The sequence below is a fragment of the Bubalus kerabau genome, chromosome 7 (genome assembly GCF_029407905.1).
Source record: "Bubalus kerabau isolate K-KA32 ecotype Philippines breed swamp buffalo chromosome 7, PCC_UOA_SB_1v2, whole genome shotgun sequence".
NCBI lineage: Eukaryota > Metazoa > Chordata > Mammalia > Artiodactyla > Bovidae > Bubalus > Bubalus kerabau.
This window is the reverse complement of record NC_073630.1, coordinates 110,922,981-110,928,980: the sequence shown is the minus strand read 5'-3', so window position 1 is coordinate 110,928,980 and position 6,000 is coordinate 110,922,981.

Sequence of the window (6,000 nt, the reverse complement as noted above, 5' to 3'; positions counted from 1 at the left end):
GATGTACTCCTTTTCCTATTTGGAACCAGTCTGTTGTTCCATGTCCAGTTCTAACTGTTGCTTCCTGACTTGCATACAGATTTCTCAAGAGGCAGATCAGGTGGTCTGGTATTCCCATCTCTTTCAGAATTTTCCACAGTTTATTGTGATCCACACAGTCAAAGGCTTTGGCATAGTCAATAAAGCAGAAATAGATGTTTTTCTGGAACTCTCTTGCTTTTTCCATGATCCAGCGGATGTTAGCAATTTGATCTCTGGTTCCTCTGCCTTTTCTAAAACCAGCTTGAACATCAGGAAGTTCACGGTTCACATATTGCTGAAGCCTGGCTTGAAGAATTTTGAGCATTACTTTACTAGCGTGTTAGATGAGTGCAATTGTGCGGTAGTTTGAGTATTCTTTGGCATTGCCTTTCTTTGGGATTGGAATGAAAACTGCCCTTTTCCAGTCCTGTGGCCACTGCTGAGTTTTCCAAATTTGCAGGCAAGTCATTTAACAGCTCTGGGAAGTTTTTTCACTTTTGTAATGAGGGGACTGAATGAAATTGCTGCTAAAGACCCCATTGGCTTCCAAAGATGGTAACTCTATATAAAGAGGTGTGCTAATTAATAGAAAAGCCATTCAGTGTGGGTAGACACACACGCACACAAATACACACACACATTTTGGCTATGAAATCTCAAATGATGTATAGTTTCATTTACATGTAAGAAAGAACAAAGACTATAGATAATGGAGTTTGCATTAGCATTATTTTGAAGCAGTTTGGTTGTGGAAAATTGTCAAAAACTTTACCAGAATGAAATTTGGTAGAAAAGAATCTGAATCTTTCAGGCCTGCATATTACAGAGTGGGGCTGCCTTGCACCACCCTCTCGAAAAGCACTCTATCTGGTCAACCAGTAGGCTGCACATCCTGTTCCTCAGTAGATAGTTAATGTTTCATTTTTCACAAGAGTAATGTGATGGGAGAGACAGAAGAGAATGTAGCTGCCCTTAAAAGGATGCCAGGCTCCGAATGTCGTTATCATGCAGCATTTGGATAGCACTTCACAGGTACAAAGTGCTCCCCAATCATCTCATTACTTTTATATGAGCTAAAAGCTGTTGAATTTATCATCCTATACTGCAAAGTGTGTTGGAAGACAGCAAACATTTTGCTGCAGAATCATTGTGTAAGAAGCATTTCCGTGTAACTCCCTGAAAAATAAGAACTCTCTGGGGAGATTTTATTCAGCCTACCCTAGGAGTCTTTATTTCTTAATGCTTTGTTATTTATTTATTATTTACTTAGTTTTGGCTACACTGGATCTTCATTGCCACACGGGCTTTTCTCTAGTTGCAGTGAGCAGGGACTACTCTCTAGTTGGGGTGCACAGGGTTCTCTTTGCAGTGACTTCTCTTGTTAGGGAGCACAGGGTCTTGGTGTGAGGGCTTCAGTAACTGTGGTTCCCGAGCTCTAGAGTGTAGGCTCAATGGCTGTAGCACATGGGTTTAGTTGCTTCTGGCATGTGGGAGCTTCCCGGATCAGGGTGGGGAGAGAGGTTGGAGGGGGATTCAGGATGGTGGGGACACATATATACCTATGGCCAATTCCTATTGATGTATGGCAAAACCATCACAATATTGTAAAGTAGTTATCCTCCAATTATAATAAATAAAAATTTTTTTTAAACTATGTCTTTTGCATTGGCAGGTGGATTCTTTATCACTGAGCCACCAGGGAAGCCCCCAGGACATGCCATTTTAAGTAGGTGGATCAAGATGGTCATTCAAAGTTGACATTTGTGAAAAGTCTTGGAGGGGAGGGGAATGTAGCATACCTTCACCAAGTGCCTGTAAGCAGTGGGAAGACTTAAGGCAAAGATAGAAACTTGCCTGGAAAGTCTGGGAACATCAAGACCAGTGAGGCTGGAGGAGGTAAGTGAAAAAGAATAGAAGAATAAGATCAGAAAAGTATTAGGGAAGTCAGATCACTTAGAATCTTGGACATTGTAAAGGCTTTGGCTTTTACTCTGTGTAAGTAGAGGAGCCACTGGAGGGCTTTCAACAGTGAAAGATGGCATGTTTCACAGCATCCCTCTGGCAGTGTGTTTTCCCTGGTGGCTCAGACAGTAAAGGGTCTGCCTGCAATGCAAGAGATCCAAGTTCCATCCCTGGGTGAAGAAGATCCCCTGGAGAAGGAAATGGCAACCCATTCCAGTATTCTGGCCTGGATAATCACATGCACAGAGGAGCCTGTAGGGCTGGAATCCATGGGGTCGCAAAGAGTTAGACTCAACTGAGCAACTAAAACTCTGGCAGTGCAGTGTTGAGGACAATGCTGTAGGGGGACCGGCTATGAAATAAAATGAATGAAAAAGCAAGTAGACCAATTAGGGAGATGATTATAATATTTCTGGCAGGAGGGCATGGTGGCTCGAAATGCCTGGACCAGGGGAGGAACAGATTCTAGGGGTATATTTTGAAGGCAGAATCAAAAGGTTACCCTAATGGTTTAAATCTGGGATGTGAGAGAAAGAATCTAAATGATTCCAAGAAAATTGGCCTGAGCATCAGAAGGATAGAATTACCATCAACTGAGATGGGGAAACTGTGAGTCATGGAGGAGAGACCAAGCATCTGGTGTGGCAATGATAGCATGTATTGACAATCCTAAAGGAAATGAACCCTGAATAGTCATTGGAAGGACTGATGCTGAAGCTGAAGCTCCAATACTTTGGCCACCTGATGTGAAGACTTGACTCATTAGAAAAGACTCTGATGCTGGGAAAGATTAAAGGCCAAAAGAGAAGAGGGTGGCAAAGGATAAAGTGGCTAGATAGCATCACCAACTCAATAGACATGAATTTGAGTAAACTCCAGGAGACAGTGGAGGACAGAGGAGCCTGGCATGCTGTAGTCCATGAGATCCCAAAGAGTCGGACATGACTTATCAACTGAACAATAACAACATTGACAACTAGACATCAAGGCAGAAGTTTCCAGTGAACAGTTGGATGTGTAAGTTCAGAATTTGGGGTTGAGTTTAAAGAATTCATCACTATAAATGCCTAAGAGGGATTTAACGCCATCAGAATGGATGAGAGAAACAAGGGTGCTACATGTGAAAGAGAAGGACCAAGTTCAAGACTGGAATCATGAGCAGGGTCAAGAGACTGGGGAGGAGACCTCAGCAAAGTACAGTGTGGAAGAGCAGCCCCTAGAGACAGGTGAAACCAGGAAAGGACTATAGGAGACCATGTGTGGTGAGGTTTTCAAGGAAGAGGGGGAGGCTGACTATGTCAAATGGTGCTGAAGGTCAACTGGACGCATACTAAGAAGTGATCACTGTGTGAATGAAAAATATTGCCTGCCATGTCAGTAAACAAAGCATGCCTCAGCCATCAAGTCATCACATTACAACCACCAGATGGTGAGCCCTGGGGGAACTCAGGATGGAGGCCGGATGCCCCCCATCTAGCAGTCAGCTGCTGCAGCAACCCCCAGTGGTGGACTGTGAGAAGACTTATAAGAAGACCAGGATACTGGCCCCAGATAAGCGAGGCATATAGCAAAGGAATGATCTCAGTGGACCCAGGTTCTTGAATCTTCCCAAATACAGAAAAGCACTAAATTCGTTACCTTGAAATATCCACTTTTCTTTTTTTTTTTTTTTTTTTTTTTTAATTTTATTTTATTTTTAAACTTTACATAACTGTATTAGATTTGCCAAATATCAAAATGAATCCGCCACAGGTATACATGTGTTAACAGTAATCTTTTGATGGGCTTTCCTTGTAGATCAGTCGATAACAAATCTGCCTGCAATACAGGAGCCCCAGGTTTGATTCCTGGATCCAAAAGATCCCCCTAGAGAAAGTAGTGACAACCTACTCAAATATTCTTGCCTGGGAAATCTCATGGACAGAAGAGCCTTGCGGGCTACAGTCCACGGGGTCACAAGAGACGGACACGATTTAGCAAATAAACCACCACTAATCTTTTGATGCTCTGACTACCTGTTCTTTGTTGTGAAAACTCAAATATCCTGGTCTCCCTTCCCCCTCCTTGCCTCTTCAGAGAAGCTCTCAGAACTTTGTGAGATGCTGTGCCCCAGGCTAAAGTCCTCAGTTTTGTCTACCATATACAACCTAGTTCTCACATTTTAGGTTGTGAATTTTTTTTTTTTTCAATCAACAGCTGGATCAGTTTTAGTGCTGAATGCATTGGGAGGAAGCAGAGATGGGGCAAAACCTGCATAAGATAGAAAGAGAAGAAAGAATCAGACCTACAAAGTAAAGACAATTTTTTTCAAGTAATTTTACTGCAAAGAAAGAACTGGTATCTATTAGAGAGAATAAGGTCAAGAGGGTGTTTTGTTTTGTTTTGGTTTTTGGTCTACTTTTAAGATGAGATAGTAACAGAAGGTGTATATGCTGATGGGAATGATGGGCTTAGAGGACACATTTAACTATGCAGAAGGGATAAGGGAGACTGGCTGGAGCAATGCCCTTGACTTGGTGATGGGACACTGATCACATGTGGAAAGACTGGCCATGGATGATATCTGTGGGAATATCCAGGAAGTCAGGATGTCTGAATGTAGACACTGCCAGCTGCATGGATGTGGGGACCACTGGCTGATATTCTTTATCATGTTCAGTTCAGTCACTTAGTCATGTCCATCATCCTCCCTGTCCATCATCCACTCCCAGAGTTCACTCAAACTCATGTCCATCGAGTCAGTGATGCCATTCAGCCATCTCATCCTCTGTCGTCCCCTTCTCCTTCTGCCCCCAATCCCTCCCAGCATCAGGGTCTTTTCCAATGAGTCAACTCATCTCAAGAGGTGGCCAAAATATTAGAGTTTCAGCTTCAACATCAGTCCTTCCAATGAACAGTCAGGACTGATCTCCTTTAGGATGGACTGGTTGGATCTCCTTGCAGTCCAAGGGACTCTCAAGAATCTTCTCCAACACTACAGTTCAAAAGCATCAATTCTTCAGTGCTAATCCTTCTTCACAGTCCAACTCTCACATCTATACATGACTACTGGAAAAGCCATAACCTTGACTAGATGGACCTTTGTTGGCAAAGTAATGTCTCTGCTTTTCAATATGATGTCTAGGTTCGTCATAACTTTCCTTCCAAGGAGTAAGCGTCTTTTAATTTCATGGCTGCAATCACCATCTGCAGTGATTTGGGAGCCCCAAAAAATAAAGTCTGACACTGTTTCCACTGTTTCCCCATCTATTTCCCATGAAGTGATGGGACCGGATGCCATGATCTTTGTTTTCTGAATGTTGAGATTTAAGCCAACTTTTTCACTCTCCTCTTTCACTTTCATCAAGAGACTTTTTAGTTCCTCTTCACTTTCTGCCATAATGGTGGTATCATCTGCATATCTGAGGTTATTGATATTTCTCCTGGAAATCTTGATTCCAGCTTGTACTTCTTCCAGCCTAGCGTTTCTCATGATGTACTCTGCATATAAGTTAAATTACTTAGTCATATTTCACTTTGCTTTACACTCTCTGCTACTATTCTCCCACTGGTTTTGCAAGGTACCACCCACAGACTATTTTATTGGAGCCTGGAATGTCCAATTACCTTTTGTCCAATTTTAGGGATTAAAAAATCCTTAAAATATTTGTCTGGATCTCCTGTATATTGGAATGCATTTTTAAAGTTAACTTAACCTGTATCCTACAAAGACACTGTCCCTTCTTTTTTCCCCTACTGCTGTATAGTAGGTTCTCATTGCTACTGCTAAGTCACTTCAGTCGTGTCCGACTCCGTGCGACCCCAGAGATGGCAGCCTACCAGGCTCCCCATCCCTGGGATTCTCCAGGCAAGAACACTGGAGTGGGTTGCCATTTCCTTCTCCAATGCATGAAAGTGAAAAGAGAAAGTGAAATCTCTCAGTCATCTCCGACTCTTAGCAACCCCTTGGACTGCAGCCCACCAGGCTCCTCCGTCCATGGGATTCTCCAGGCAAGAGTACTGGAGTGGGGTGCCACT